This window comes from Malaclemys terrapin, chromosome 1 (genome assembly GCF_027887155.1).
Source record: "Malaclemys terrapin pileata isolate rMalTer1 chromosome 1, rMalTer1.hap1, whole genome shotgun sequence".
NCBI lineage: Eukaryota > Metazoa > Chordata > Testudines > Emydidae > Malaclemys > Malaclemys terrapin.
This window is the reverse complement of record NC_071505.1, coordinates 238,658,160-238,675,505: the sequence shown is the minus strand read 5'-3', so window position 1 is coordinate 238,675,505 and position 17,346 is coordinate 238,658,160. Positions and strand designations below refer to the sequence as shown.

Genomic DNA, 17,346 nt, shown 5'->3' with positions numbered 1-17,346 from the left:
GCAGCGCGGCTCGTCCCCACCGGCTCGCTCTCCCTGACAGCTCTCTCTCTCTCTCTCTCCCCGTCCCTCCCTCACAGCGCGGGGACTGCCGAATGTTTACCCTCCGCCGAGCGCGCGCACCACCACCACCACACTTTCCCAAATACAAGGAAGTCGAGCGCGAGGGCCCCCGCTGATTGGAGACCCGCTGCGTGATTGACAGAGCCAGAATGACTGGCTCCGGACGCGAGGCCCCCCCTTCCGGCCGTTCCGATTGGTTGCTTTTTAATTTAGGCAAAGTGGCGTAGAAGCTGGAAATCTGCCCCCCCACACTCACCCCCCGCTCCCTTCCCGGCCCCTCCTCTTCTTCTCCCCTCAACATCTTAACTCTTAACGCCCAGCGGATAAATCTGAGTTCTCCCAGCACAGAGCAACTTGGGCATGTGGGGGAGGGGGAGAGAGGGAGAATAAAAACCCCTTGGGCATGGGGGGGGGGGGAGAGGGAAGGAATGAAAAGAAAGATGAGGGGAAGAGAGAAAAACACTATCTAATAATGCATTTATTTTACTTGTATGCACATGAGTCTCCTCATAGGCGAATAATTCCCATCATCTGTAAGCAGCCATTGTATATAGGCTACAGTCTACATAAATCAAACAGTCATCACCTACAGAAGGAAGCGTCCTGTTCTGTTTCAAAGTTTTGTATTCCATTTATCTCTCTCTGCATATGTCAGAAAGGCAAAGTGCGGGGGCTAATATCTTTTTAAGATTTACTAAGGTTTTTGGCCAGTCTCGACCGTCATGATCTCTTACCAGATCTTAGACTGAAGCTAACATGGCAAGTTATTCTCTTAATTACATGCAATCAGCCACACGCTTCTTTGTTTTAGTTTCTGAGTTCCCCTGTATGTGTGGGAACTAGAATGCAGCTCATATGTCTTTGGACACTTATATGGATAGCTGCACCGAACTGTTTAATATCAACAATATTTGAGAGGATGCACAATAAAATGCTTTACCACACAGAACAGCTCAAGCTGCTGACCACGTGCATTATTATAAAATATGTTAAACCTGAATCCTCATCATAAAAAAAATCCAAATTGAATCATGCTCTAGATCCACTAAACAATCCCCTGTCCCCATTTCCTACTGATATACGTATATCAGTATATATATATATATATATATATAGGTTTTTTCCCCATTATTTTTTATTATTCTGTAAACGCTGGTATTTCGCAGGAAACCGATCTGGTTGTATGAAATGTTTTATTATTTCTAGTCCAGCTGAAAGAGTTAAGGGGGGCGGGGGAAGGAGAAGGAGAGAGAGAGAGAGATGCGACCAAGCGGAAACGCTGCACACAGGCAACCTCAGTGAACCAAGAAAAAAGAGAAAGTGGCAACCAAAACAAGGGCAAATTGAACACTCCTCGGGGATTTCCAATGAAATAACACAATTCGGACATTCAAGGAACACATCTTTACTAATGATTGTGTTTGTGTTGTGTAATCCATACAGACTACCTATCCGTCATGTATAATGCATATACACATATAGTGTGTGTGCGCGCGCCTATGGATAGAAAAATGCATTATGTTTACATTAAAATATGAAACATAACGCTCCCCTCTTTCAGTTGATAATCTCCCCACAAAATTCAGCTAGTTGAATTCATCTTCCAGCACAGACTACATCCCCAATAGCAAGTATGCAGCATTTGCGTGATTTGAAGATTAACTGTAGACTAGCAGAATTTATTTAGGACCCTGTCCAGGTCCTTGCTTGCACGGTGAAAGATACCATCTTAGGTAGGCTTAGAAAAACCATTAATGTGAAGTATACAGATCTGAAGAGTAATGGTAACTAAACCCTAAATGTAACGATTTTTTTTGTTCCCATGCGTCCTCCTAAGGTTTCATTTTATATGTATAAAAGATCTAACACAGATTTCATTGAATAAATCTGAGATCTCCAGGTGCAGACGTTTGAATAGTCAGTGCCAGAACCCCATGTTTTCCTTTCCAGCCGATTTTGCTTGGATCAGGCTCAAAAACCGAGTGAGTCTCGTGGTTTTGTTTACACTGAATGGGGAGGATAGGAACGGTGCCATGGGGCCGTCTTTCATTAATATACAGTGAGGATTTTGTCTAAATTACTGCTATGAATTTCACAGTACACGCTTTCAAAAGCCGTCTCAGGTGGCCTGATGAAACGTGATAGCGCCTCTGCAAACAGATCTACATTCTTTAAAAAATCCTAAAAATATTGTACACACGCACAACAAAAAATAAGCTTGTGTTGGAGTTTTGTGTTTTATTAAAACAACAACAACAACAACAAAAAACAAAAAACAACAGCCAACAACAACTTAGTTCCTCAACTCTCGCCCACCCCCTCCCTTGCAGAGTGTGATTGTTTTGTCTGGAAAAAAAAATCCAAAGTATAACAAGGGGAGAACAGTTAGTGCTGATTTTCATTTGCATAAATTTTCATATATTTTAGTGAAAATAATAGACAAGTGGAGAGCTGGGCTTAGTGGAGTCAGTGCAAAGGAAAATCTTAGCATGGAACGTTTCGCTGGAGTTGAGAACATGGTTTTTCCCCTGTCACCTTATTAAAACAAAAAAAAATTACAATTTTTTAAAAAATCCCTCTAAATCCTGGAAGTCTGGTCGGTAAGTGTTTTTAATGTTTTTCTCTATTTTTGTTTTATTTAAATTCCTGTGAATCTATTTTTAAAAGATTAGGAAAAGACAGGGAGCCCATGGCAACTCTCTGGAAGGAAGCAAGCCTAATGGAAAAAAAAAATCACCAGCGCCCTCCCACCCCCAAACAAAAAACCGCCTTAGTGAAATATTACATAAAAAGCTCATTCCAAAGCTCAAGGCAGTAAAGCAATTCTTTAGTACTGGAAAGTCTTCTGGTTACTACTTCACTTTTCTGGGCACTGTTAATTATTGTAGCACTCAGGGGGGAAAAAAAGCCCTAGAAAATATTATGGATTCTAAAGTGTGAAGGATTATAAATATTTATTGTTTTCAAATGTTTCTTCAGGAGAATCTCTTCCGAGGACTGGGGAAAATCAGCTTTGAACAGCAGTAGTGTGCTGAGGGGCAAGGCAAAAAGTAGAGAAGTGGACACCTGCTGAGAGCTGGGGAGTGAAATAAACCAGTCTGGTGCTGGGGGAGGAAGATGAAGAGGAGAAGGAGGTGGAGAGCTATGGTGCACACACAGGGTTAATATTGTAACTAGGGAACAGACGGTTAAGCACAACATCTAGAGCTCTGTAGTGAAAGTCCATCAGAAAGAGTATAATCAATCAAAACTAACCAGGACATCCCTTCATTTTATTCTCAAAGGAGATTGTGGCTTGAGCATTACAAACCAGATTTCACTTTGTTTCTCATTTCTGACAGTTTTCCTTGTCCCTAGATCCACTTTCCCTGAATTCCCATCTAATTGAGAGGTATAGTCTAATGATCTGAAACTCTTTTACAGCGTTTAGGTGAGTGTGATAAATAATGTGATAAATAATGTAAGGTGAAATTAGTAGGCCAGATACTGCTACTGAAAACTTTATCCAGGCTTAAATATCCATTGCATTACTTTCATTTATTTTAATTTTAATTTTATTTTATTTGCACTCTTTTGCTCTTTTGGATACACAACAGCTCGTGATCATTGTAATTCCCTAGAATTAGTTACTTCTTTGGAAACGGTCGATACTCAAATCAATAAAATGACTTGTAAAACTAGGGAGGTATAGGTTTCAATTTTGGGGGAGAAGAATCGCTCATTTTCCACTTCTTGATGACGGGCTCAGCGTCTCTTTTGACTGGGGTTAACTCTGTGTTCTCCATTGGAACAGATGCCGTATAGAGCTGCTCCCTCAAGATCATTTGTTTCCTTGATGGGGGAACATTTCTGAGCAGAACATATTGGTTGCCATAGAGAAAGAAATAAAAGGAAGAACACTAGTCACATTAAGCTATATGTTTGTGCACTGGGCTTTAGATAAAAGAACCCTCGTTCAGCCAAAGAGAACGAAGCCAAACCAGAGCTTTCTAGCTTCACTAAAACTAGCTTTATTTTGTTTTGGACTTTTACAGTTGAAACATATAAGATAATTTTATTGGTTGTCGTTAATTTTATATGATACGGTTTGCAGAACAAAATAAACTTTTGAAGTGCTCAGTGAGAGCACTGATGGTCAGCAGGGGGCGCACTGATGCGGCTCAGAACCTGGTGAGTAAAACGCTACTACATTGAACAACAATTCTGTTCCTCCCGAGTTGTCAGAGGAACAAATGCCCTCTCCAAACTATATGTGTCTATGATATTTTATATAGTTATATAAATGGTGACATCAAAATAGTGAACTCGTGGGGTGGATAAAGAGGCTAGAGTAAATTTATGTCCTAAATACAACAGACTTAAGTCCAAATAGAACTGTCACACCGCTAAGATAGAAACTCAAGATTCTACATTGGGCTTTACAGTTTGACTAATAGGTAAAAAGCCATCCTAAAAGTTGTTAATTTGGTGCATTATCTTAAAGTGAGCTAAGACCTCCAAGTAAGTGAAATCAGTTAAATAAATAAAAACATCATTTCAGGGTAACCTAATGTATCACACAGACTTTGTCCAAATAAAGCTTTTAAACCGCTGCAGACACAACAAAGAGAATCCAGGGTGTCTTTACATCATGTAATATTTAATTGCCATTTTAAACCTTCAGAAGTATCTGCAATGTTCCCAATAAAGTAGCCACTCACTCTCTTTCAATTACTTCACTATCTCGAATGTAGCTATAAAATAACATTATGTTAACAATAGATCATCTGAAGTCCGTGTCACTAAACAGATGCAAAAACTACACAAGAAGTTCCAGTTGTAGATATTTACAGACTTAAAATAATCTTAACTTCGGTGTCTGCTCAGATTTTCTGTTGTTTTGCAAACATATTGTACATAGTCTTAACATATTGCTCAAGGAGCCCATTCCTGTTAGTTATTTTTCTAGGCATGGGACACATAAGTAAGCAATTTACTTCTGTGATTTTATTGATAATAACATATGTTTATTCTTATGAAGGTCTATCTGTATATGTATATATCTATATGCACACCAGCAAGCTAACATTCCTTTAGCACCAGCTAAACACCTGTAAAAGGGGAAGTGCCAGGGAGCGCTGGTGGGGCAAGCGCACGTTTGATGCATAACCATAACAATCTCTGCCAGGCGGTAAAGACAGGTTGTTCTCTCCAACTAGAACTTCGTCAGTTTCAGAGTGACTGCAAGTTTTATTCTTTGTCTTTACAATATAAAGACCAATTAAATCCTGGAAATAGTATTGCCCATAAATGTGGTATCTGGTGGAAAGCTAAGTCACTGGTCAAAAACACAATAGAGAGAAGTAAACAGCAAAAGAAACAATGAAAAAATAGACATTTCTCTTTTTTGCCATGTGCAAAGTGTTCACATCCCTTCACTTTTACAACTGAGTTAAGCCTTGCCGTGTATTGAACATGACTGAAAATACATGGAGATATTTACATGACTAAAACTTCCCACCTTACCGCATTTGCCAAAGAAAGCAACGACTATTTCCCAGACTATTAGAGTACATATCTAGAGTGCAATTTTCTTCACAAGCGTCACCACATAATCTTGGATTTACCATTGTTTATCAAACAGTTTTTGGACATATGACCACGGGATTTTGAGTTTAGAGAGGCCAGTGATGGTTAATATCCCATATTTGAAAAAATATTGCATTTTAGTGCAGTTCGTGCTTTGTCTTTTTTCTACCTCAAATGCAACTTGAATTTATAGTCCAAGAAAACAATTCTAGTAGGTCAACTCCTCAGTCTTATTCCTGTATGACTCGCTGTCTGTATACATAGAAGCGAATAAAAGCAAATTGAAAACATTAACACTTAAAACGAGCAACAAGTTAATTTGATAGAGTTACTTTCCATGCTGGCCGTTAAAGATATTATTTGGATGTGACGCCACGTTTATGCCTTAAGTACCAGGACAATTAAAACAAAGCTACAAAGAGGTTTTTTTTATTATTATTATTTTGTCCGGAAAGACTCATTTGCAAAATGAAGAACAGTGCCGAGGTATTGGGAAATACAAAGTGGCTATTTACTGTATTTAGTATTCATCTACTTATATTCGAGAATGATTAGGTGTGTAATAATATAATTGTGGAGAGCAACTGCCTAATTAGCATTTACAAATTAAAATGTTAAACAAAGACATGCTACATATACAGTATGCTATATGTAAAATGTTTTCCTTTATAATACAGCAGTCAGATGAAAAGGTGGAGTTGACTGGATTCCAGATTTGTAGCATTCCTGGATAATGTGATTTGCTCTGTTTTTAAACCTTACCCATATAGTAGTTCATATAAGCGTTGATAACTGAACAAGAGATATTACACCAGCCAATCTGGAGAAAAGAGGAAAATATACATATTACTTCTAAAGGCTTACAGTAACAAGGAGATACACAATAGGCAGGATGATCTTTTATCCATACATTTAATTGTGAAGGTTCCAGTATGAACTTTATTTATTGTTTAGGGTAATAAATAATTTCTGATTCTGTAATAAATTAGTAATATAACACAGTACTACACATACAATTAAGATATATTTGAAAAATATAGGTACGTTTAGAACAGCACATTTCTGATATTATACTCTATTGTGTTTAGGGTGCACCTAACATGCATAGTAATGAAAGTTCTCAAATGAATAGAATAATCTATCTGCTGGCTTGAGTTCCATGTAGACACATTGCATATGAAACTTAATGTCACCACCTCCCTTAAAATTCTCCGGATAGATAGTTACAACCTAGCTCCTCAAACATGTAGATTTTTATTTATAAGAATAATTGTTCATGTAGCAACATAAAAAAGGATTTACAAGTTAGCGTCTTTCAAAGGCTGTGGAAACCTTAGCCCTGCTTTCATTAGACATATTCTGATTTGCTTGCTGGCCATCTCAATCGCGTTTCACATTTAAAAAAAAAATCTATATGCATTACATAGATTTTCTTTTACGCGCATAAGACTGGCAGTCTCTTAGTGGATAAGAGGGTGAATAATTGTGGTACACCAGAAAACAGTTCGTGCAGTTTGGCAGCTCTGTTTTTTATTATTAGATTTTTTGACATTTGAACTTGTCTATTGTCTGAGGAGCTCAGTGCAGATTGCAGTAGGTCAAGCTTAAGGCTGCTCTTTTTGGCATTTCACACAAACATGCACATGCTGTCTATTCTCCTTTAGTGAATGCAAGAGCTACATTTTTGCTGATGCTGTTGTTGTTGTTGTTTTCCTTGGGAGATATAATCTGGTTGATATTTTCCTGATCGCGTGGTTATTTTTTCTCATTTTGGATCCATTCCTAATATATCTACATTTCTTGATGTTTGCTACTTTTAAGTACTCAGTCGCTTTTACAGCAGCATGATTTCAAGCCTCAAAATGTTTGAAAAGGGGACTTCAGTAGCTCTGGGATTAAATGATTTATTTCCCTGAAGCTACACTCAACTCTATCATGACTCCTACAGTCAAAAGTTAACATCGTTCATCATTTCTTTGCAACCCCCTCCCTAAATTCAACCCTCTGATCCTACTTTTTAAAAATTCTTGTTGCTTGATGGGGCTGTGAAGGAGGAGATTCTGAGCTCCTAACATGGATTTGTATACTTCCCACTACAATTTTGCAATCTCTGAAGCAAGGAACCTACCATAACAATAGTAGCAATGGTGAGTTTGGGGCCTTTTATACTGTTTGGTTGAAACGATCAAACAAACACGCCCACAAACAGTGGTTTATTAAAGATCCACTTTTTAAAAATAAAATGTAAAGAACAATTTTATACTGTTGAAGGAAGGGATGTGAGGCAAACTGAGTGAATCCCAGGATTCACTCAGGAAAGTCATTTTATACTCGCAAAAGACAGGAATGAATTCTAACTAACTTTTCCCTTGCGTGATTTACGCTTTTTGACTGAGACTTTCTCCTAATCTGCCTCGGTGCATTGATTGAAGCGGAGCTGCAGCCGATCTCTTTCTATAGCTGCTTTTAATTTAAATTTCTTTCTAAAAAAATACAGCATTTCTCTCTTCTCTCAGCACCCCCACTCCCTTTAACAAGCGTCTGATAACGCGTTTAAAGCTTGTTATTCGAACGCTCAGATCAGCATGCAGAAATGTAATTGCATCGTTTTTCACCAGGAAAGAAAAGAAGAGGGGAAAAAAAAAAAAAAAAAAAAAAAAAAACAGCTAAAGAAACCGTAAATGCTGAGTCACTGTAGTGCGGTCATTGGGTAAACATGAGAGAGATGCTGGCATCTTATTGAAAACCCTGGTGCAAATCGCATCCCCTATCTTCAGGCTTGAGAGCCCTCCTCCCTAGCCTGGATTTATTAATCCAGACTTTGAATAAAGTGGCAAAACCGCAGCCAGAGCCCTCCTTTGTCACTGGATCTCCTCTTCAGGCACCACGAGACCTGCTTTGTTATAGTGGAATAAGATAAACACTGCACTACCATTGCAGCTGCCCATAATGTGCTTCAGGATGTGGGGGGACTACAGGCCAGTTCACCTACTGTTATAAAGGAAGGGAAAGCAGGTTTAGTTCTGATCTTGGTTTGCTTATTTCATTAGGCCTTTTAAAAGTATATTGCTCCGCATTGGGGGAGAAAAGCACTTTCCAAAACAAAAGAAAAAAATCTAGATATTTAAACAATAACAAAGGTGGACTGTTTCCTTTTTATTTAACAAGATCTTTTGTACAAGGCTGTTTTCTGGGGACCCACTACCTCCCCTTTGAACTGCTTAGAGCACTTTGTTGTGGTTTGCTTACCATTGCCCCGGTTTGAGAGGTATATATGGCTTCAGGTATGTGTGACTGAATCTCATGAAATGACAGAGCTTCATAGGCCTCTGGCTGCTGGATTGAATGAGGAGAGTTGAAAACAGTTTGCAGCAAGCCCTGCAGTGGGAAACAAAGAGGCAGAAATGTTGAGAGACCAAGGAGAGGCAGATCTACAGAGAGGCACTAGGCTTCCCAGAGATGCTTTTGCTTCTCTGTGGGGAACAGAGCAGCATCCGTTGGGCTGTCTTTGAGGTTGAGGGCTGGACTGGACAGCCCACACTGAATCAGGAGCATTCAGAGTAAATTAATCAGAGTTCACATTGTTTTGAAATGCTGCTATTGTATTCGAGAGAGGGGTGGATTTTTTGTGCCTTCTAAAGGTGAGTGCAGATTGCAATAGTTGCTGCTCTGTTTTTGTTTGTCAAACAGGACTCTTCTCCGGGGAGAGGGGCATGTGGCGGATCCCAGCCCAGGATTACATTAATCAAAGCATTATTTCCCCAGGGATGCACAACACAAATGACAGTAAATCCTAATAAAATTGGATCGCTGAGAAATTGAACGCTTAAAGTAATCTGCTCTGCCTGATAAAAACTTCAACTGTATAAGATATTGTGTCTCCCACCCTCATACACCTAAGGTATCATCAGCGTGTGTGTATGAAATATTGTATATTATATATATAAAAGATCAAGCAGTGTATAGTCTGACAGACTCATCACTATATACCATATGAAAAACAAAACACCCCCTACTATTTGCAACATCCATAGGCTATTACCCTACAGAATCGATATAATAAACTCATTTAGGTAGTGGATTTTCTCTCTCATATAGCTGAAGTCAAAATGGGCCCCAATAATAGATTCTCATGATTTGCATCTCATTAGGGGAAATGTACACTTTTAATATTGACACTATGGGGAAAAAAAGACTTGAATGGTTGAAGCTGAGTTTAAACATTCTTAGAGAGGATCAGTTACAGAAGGAAACAATGCCGGGATAAGCAGCCATTGGTGGAGGGAGGGGAATTGTTCCCGAGGCTGTTATTTTGTCTAAAATGTAGGGCATGCTACACTCCCGGTCAGTTATAAACAGGCCCTGCAGACCGCTCCTTCGCCTGTGTGCTGGGGTCAGGGCAGCTCGAGGGAAGCCGCTAGGGATTCGCTACCTTCAGGTTCTTAGCCTCAGCTACTTCCTCTCTGCAGAAGAAAAGTTTGTTTGTAGCTGAAGTAGGAGGAAACGACAGTGGGCTCAATGAACCCCACCGTGCAATGCAAAAGCGGACGGCTAACACTTTCCACACACGCCTTGGGCACCAGGAGATGGATCAGGGAGCATCCTTCCCCTTCTCCAGCACACGGGCCACTTTTTGAAAAAACATACAAACAAACAAAACAACAACATCAACCCTGCAATTAAAATAGCAACCTCCAAGCACCAATGAATTCCTTTTTTTTTTTTTTTTTTAGTCTGCCGGGGTGCGTTGAAGCCAAGCTGCACGGACCAAATGTGCTGCTGCGGGATCCACCGCGGCGCAAGCGATCCTGTAGCAGCGAAGCCGCCCGTCAGCTGGCAGCATTTCACGGCTCACACGGGCGCGAGGCGGGAGGAGGACGGCGGAAAGGCAAACACAGCAGATGTGTCTTAATTGCTTTCATCGGCTCGGCCTGACCCTTCCCGGAGCCTCGCAAGACAAGGGCTGGCTGCTGCCCCCCCCGCCCGAACCACCTACCGCGCAGGGTCCCCACTCCCCCCGCCCGAGCCCTGCGGACGGACTGACACCGGCGCAGCAGCGGCACCTGGATGGGGAGAGCTGCACAGACTGGCAGGTAGATCAATCCGGCTCGGGGAAGAAAAAAGGGGGGAACCCCCCCCTAAATGACGCAATCGATTCTCCAGCCTTGGCTCCCACTTGGGCTGGTGCAGTTGCAGGAGCCCAATCGCCCCCCGCCCCAGCCTCCCCGCTTTTTAGTGCATCTTCTTAGGACTGGGGCGGGCGCGGGGGGGGGGTGGGTGAGGGACGACTGCCGAGTCCCGCTCCTCTCCGCTGCCAAACGGGAGCCGCTGGCCGTGGCGAGAGAGGCAGAGCGGGCGGGGGGAGGCTGAAGGAGGGAGCAGCAGCAGCCCCCGGGGCGCGCGCACACCCACAGCCCCGCTCCCCCGCCCCTGCGCGGCTCCCTCTCGCCTCCGGCAGCCGAGCGCCGCCCGCCTGCGGCACCCAGGGGACCGGCTGGCCGCACTGAGCGACTGGCGGCAGCCCTCGGCTCCCTTCCCCCGGGCCGGCCCCTCCGGCTCGCCCAGCCCCGCGCTGCGCACGACGGCTCCGCCTGCTCCCAGGTAGCTGCGGCTGCTGCTTCTCCTCCGCCGCCGCGCTGTAGCTTTGCGCTCAGGCTGAGGGGTGGGAAGGGGCGGGGGGGGGGGTAGCCCTGCACCGCTCCAGCTCGCCTGGCTCACCGCCCTGCCTGCCTTGCCCACTCAGTCAGCCCCCAGTGCGGGGGGAGGCGTGGGGTGTCCAGACTCTGTCACTAATTATGTCTTTTCACCCCCCCTCCTCCGCCACTAACTGATCTATAATTTGGTACCCAAGTTTGATTTTTCTCTTGCACTCTCTTTACTTCCTCTCCCTCCCCCGCTACTCCGCGTGAAACTGGATCAAAAATATCAAAGGGGATTACACTTTAACCCAGTGCCTTCCTGCGAGCACTCCTAAGGTAGGTATCACTGGGGGAGAAAATCCATCCCTTCCAGTATGCTCAGTAAGTTGTGTGTGTGTGTCTCCCTCTGTCTCCCTGTGTGTTTGTAAATACATTTCGTTTCCTTAATTGGTTCTAGCTTGATGTGCACTTGCTTTGTTCTGGCTCTTTTAATATTTTAGGTGGGCTAGACAGAAAAGAGAGCATTTGACTTTGTATGTCTATATGATGGTGTCTTACTTCTGTTGTTAATTTGGAGTTGGGGGTCTAGTTTGTATGTCAAAATCCTGGCGTCTGAAGAATTGATAGAAATAGAAGACTGTTCCATACTACAGACCCAGAGACTCTCATGTTGTTTACTGTCTTTCTGTCATCCAAATCGTTTTGTTGTGGTCACAAACGAGAAGGGGTTTATTTGTTTATTTAAAAAGATTTGGATCAAGTGGGTTTTTTTTTTTTTTTTGGAAAATGTTCAGATTTATTAAATTCCAAATTGAAAACGTGGCAGAAATTAAACCAATATGGGAGACCTTACCTGTACTATACTAAACAATGTAGCAAAACTGAAAGTTCAGAGCATATACTTAAAATATATATATTAATGTGTCTTCCTTGAAGATTAGTTATGAATAACCTTGGAACTGCATTCCTACTTACAGCAAGGTTTGATTTTGATGACATTCAGAAAGAGTTGGTTAGACAACTAGCCATGTATATTTTTAGATCCTTACATTTATTTATAAGTAATTTCACTACTGTTCACTATTCTGGATCCAGTGCTTTGTAATTATCTCACTGCTGAAGGGCATTTGATAATTATTTGCTGATTCACTGATTAAAGCTTTTCAGCATCTCCAGGTATGTTTTCCACCATATCTTTGGGGATAGTTATGTAGCCATGTGATCTTTATATGAAGAATATGAATGTTACAGGGTCATAAATAGGTTCTCTTTTCACATCCAGAATTTTTGCCTTTCTTTGGGCTTGATGAGGAAGCTGTTTGCCTTTAGGCCTTTATAAACAGGAAAGTTCTCAGATGATTTGTCTTTTATATATTTTAAAACACATGCTGGAACAGAAAATCACACTAAGTTACTGAAAAAACAACAGTAACTGGATCTGTTGATGCTCCACCAAAGAAACTGTAAATTAGACCAGCATGTTCATAAAGAATATTTACATGTAATTTACTCGAAGTTTCACTGTGTAAAATCCACTTAACTGATAGAATGTATAATATATATCCACATGCACTCTCATCTCAACATATAAATGTTCATGTATATACCTGTGTTTCTAAAACTAACTAATGAGAGCCATGTATTGCACTTGAAAAAGACACTAACAAGATAAGACCATATAAAATAGTAATGGAAAATGAAATTTTATATAATGTCAGCAACTTCAGCATGATTTTTGGCATAAGTAATTTAGTGCAATTCTGTTTGCCTGAACTGGAGTGATATTACAAAGTGAATTAATAGAACATTAGTATTGAAAAAAGAAACAATTCTTCCTTTGAAATATGAAGAGTCACTAACTTGCTATGACACCTGGAAGTCAGTGAATAATACATGTGAAATATTAATATTTTAAATGCGTCATATTTAAAATTACTGTGAACTTAAAAATTGTTTCATATCAAGAAAACGTAAGTAGTTCATTTTAGATTCTAAATTTTAAATGCAACATTTTGCCAATGAAGCAATTTATTAAAGAACTGAAGTCAGATACCTAAACATATCAGGTAATTTTGCACATGAAATATAAACATTGTGAAATAGGAATTTAATTTTGGATGTTTTAAAAAAGAACCTTCCTTTTACTTTCCACTACATTGCAAGAAAAACATTATCAAGTAGCTGATTAATGAGATGAAGTGAATTGACATACTCCATAATTCTTGCATTTTTTTTATACATACTAAAAACAAAACCATAAAGGGACATTTATAGAAAACATGAAGACAGATAACACAACAATAATCATATTTGGTTTTAAAATTCATGCAGATTAGAATAGTAAACTGTACAATATACTTGCTTTCGCTTAAAGCAAATCATGTAACATTTGGCATTGGATTTTTTAAAAAATACTACAATATTAAAATTATCACAATAAAAGCTATTGGCAGGATTGTATTAGGGTCAAATTCTGCATTCCAACTCCAAATTGTGGTCCCATTGAATGTTTTCAGTGGGATGAAGACATGGCCCTCAGTCCTTCTTCATGCAAAGCTCCATTTGACTTCAACACTTTCTGGATTTGATCTAGCACAAATGAGCATGTATATCTAATTCTTCTAAAACCTAAACCCTATATTTCTTGCCTAGGGCCACATTCTGCTTACTGTATTTTTTGAAGTCAATGGGAGTTTTGCCTGAATAAAATGAGCAGGATCTGTCTCTGTCTCTCAGTCCTCACTCTGACATAAATGCCATTGACTGCAGTGGGGTTATAATGTGGTTGTCATGAAGGCCATATCTTCTTCTCATTAAAGTCTATGAGAAGTTTGCTGGAGTAAGGTCTGAGTGCCATATTGTGATCCCAGTTAAGTCAAAAACAATTATTCCAGCATGAGAAATGAGGGCCAGATCCTGCTCACTTTAATCAAGCAAAATTATCTTTGGCTTCAACAACTAAGGCAAGCAGAATTTGCCTCTAAGTAAGGAATGCAGGGTTAAGCTTTTTCGAAGAGTTAGAGATCAGAAAGTGGTGTTGGATCCAGATGATTGTGAGAATTTTTCTACCTTACAAATTACACAAGACACTGACAAGAATTAGGAAATACTGAAGTTCCCATTAGGGACAGAAAAACATAGGAATTGCCATACTGGATCAGACCAAAGTTCCATATAGTCCAATATCTTGTCTTTGATGGGTCAACCAGATGCTTCAGAGGAAAGTGGATGAACCTTGTGATAGGCAGATGTGGGTTAATCTACCCCCACATTAGGTCTCTTCCTGAACTTTACTAGTTAGAGATGGGCTAAAGCCCTGACTCACGATGTTTAATATCTCTTCCAATTTTTTTTGTTATTAATTATGATAACTCTGTCTGGTGTTGTCTTCTCTATATAAATGTCCAATCTCTTTTTAAATCTTGCTATTGAGATTTCAAATTCTAATCTGTTCTGATAGAAAAAAAAATCCATTGTTAAACAGTTTTGCCCTTTCTTCCATGTTTGTTTAAACGTGAATTTCTTTTCTATAAAAACACATTTTCGTTTCCACTTTTTTTTTGTTTTAAATTTTGTTATACCAATATGAATCATGATTGTTTATTCCAGAAGAAACTTTTTAAAACAATGGGATATTCATGTCATGCGTAAAGGATAATTATTGAACTTATAATGAAAATCATACTCAATCTACTCCCATGGTTGGTGCCTTAACATTTTTTAAAAGTTTGGAATGAAAGAAATCAGACATGCTACAACAGAGAGAAAAAAAAAACAAAATATATAGAATGTATTAAAAATATATAACACCTATAGGGATATTTAGATGTAGACAAGAGTGTACTTTTTGGTTGATAGAATATCAGATGGTGACGTATGGTTTTATTTTTATTCCTAATTTTTTCTTACAGTTTAATAAAGATGTTGTTTTATATAGAGATGTAATTTGCTGAGCAAAAATTCCATTCAAATATGTAAAAGAAGCCTTTATAAAGCCAATTAATGAAGTGGGGCTATGAATTCAAAACTATAGTAGCTATAAATGATATAAAAATAAGGAAGAGAAATGCTCACATTATATATCTGGAGGGATAAATACAGAATAATCATGCAGTTTGAAAGCAAAAAGAATTACAATTTGACAATAAAGCTTACACTAAAGACAGGCAGACACAATATAATTTCACTGAGAAATATAGTAAGTAAAATAAAGCAAGAAAAAAAGATTATTTTCAAACTTACTTATGTGGCTAGGTCTTTTCTAGCTTCATGTTGAAATGTTCCTTTATGTATTGTAGTTGCAATAATACTATTAGAGAACAAATTACTCAGACAAAACTGTTCTACATTGGTCTTAGATTTTCAGTACCCTTAAATCCTAAAGTTTAACCTGTAGCAGTCCCACTGTTAATGTAAGCAGGTAGGTTTGCAGTTTACAGTTTAGCACTATTTTGAGATCTGGCCCTGCAAGCTCTTACTCAGATGAGTTGTCTCATTGATTATGTGAGTAAGAGTTTGCAGGATCAGGTCCTCATATTGTGCATTAAGGCCAACATTTTCAAACTTGGGTACTCCTAAATCTATATTTAGGAACCCACCTCAATGCAAGTGATCTGATTTTCAAAGGTGCTGAGCACTTACAGCTGCCATTGACTTTAGTGGGATTTGTGGGAGCTCAGCACTTCTGAAAACCAGGCCATGGGAAATTAAATATGGATTAAGGAACCTAGATTTTGGTGTGCTGGTTTGAAAATCTGGGCTAAAGATTCTTGTTTGGAATTTAGGTTTCTTTCTGTAGCGGATGTTCGGGATAAAAGGAATACTGAATATTGAAGAAAGCAGTAGTATAACACCCTCTCCCGCAAAACAATCACCTTACCCCATGCACAAAGGTTCTTTATTGCTCCCAATTATGTAAATGCCGGTACTATAATTTCATGTATAACTGTTGGTAGTTTTGCCATTTACAGTAGGGAGAGTAGGAACAGTCCCTAAAACACTAAGAACATTTTGAAAAAAAAAGTGATATGAGTGCTACAAATACTTTAATACAATTAAATACAGGGAGACTGAAAGCTGCATATGGTGAGTTATGCTTTCAGTGCTGCCATTTTAGGTTACAAAAGTTAAGATCTTAGTATTATATTCTTCCACAGATTTCGTGCTATGATTTGGAAATACTAAGAAATATATTTTCTGGGCCTCCTAGGAAGGACAAATTTCTGAGTGTAATAAACTGAATTCTAACCACCAGTCTAAACTTTCTGTAAGGGGTCAATAAATAAGAGCGAGGAAGAGATGATGTCACGTACTGTACCATTGTAATTAATCATGTAACATTCAAATCCTGACATTATGGAATTTTGTTTAGTACAGTAGAATCAGAAGAACGAAAAAAGGTGATTGATCATTAGTCAAAGACCTTCAGTAACACGATCTCAATGTTTGAAACAATTTTTGTCAGATATTCATGAGTAGAAATTAGGGATGGGCCTAGTCAAAGCCCCTCAGCCAAACATCCCAGAATTTGGGGAAACCCAGCTATTAGTTTGGATCTGAACTTCCTTTATGTCTATAACAATGGGTCAAGCAAAGGATAATACCAGACCTTACAACTACAAACCTGCTCCCTCCTCTGAGCAGTGGGATAGTTCTTTGGGAACTGAACTTAGTAAAACTTCACTCCAGATCTGGGCCTGATCTTTGCTACTTGGGCTCATCTCTTATAAAATATTTTAAAAATATCTTTGATTCTTCTAATAGTGATCCAGCTATATACACATGGACTGTTGCTTAATGCTTTGAAATTCTCGGTAAACCTATATGCATGTGTTTTATAAATATATTTCATAAAGCCAGCCAAAATATTAATAGGTGAAATACTTACATTTTAAAGGGACACTGTCAGCTTATATAAATATTAAATATATGAGTTAAGTGTAGTTTCAGGTACTTCACCAGACCTAAGTGTTCCTCCCAATTTCCCTAGTTTTGTGCTTTTACAGTTATTTAAAAAATGTTTTTGGGTGCTGAATAAAAGAATCACAAAAAACAGAGGGAAGTGACCTACTATACAGGT

The 17,346-nt window shown here is 39.4% G+C and overlaps 1 long non-coding RNA gene across 1 annotated transcript in view; it reads left to right on the top strand.

Moving 5' to 3' along the window:
• Positions 1 to 10,649: 10,649 nt before the first annotated feature.
• The window catches only part of LOC128826845 (uncharacterized), a 31,937-nt gene continuing 25,240 nt past the window's right edge, over positions 10,650 to 17,346 (top strand). The window contains exons 1-2 of the long non-coding RNA XR_008442898.1: positions 10,650 to 10,721; positions 11,560 to 11,603. This is a non-coding gene — a long non-coding RNA (uncharacterized LOC128826845). The remainder of the gene's footprint in view (positions 10,722 to 11,559; positions 11,604 to 17,346) is intronic.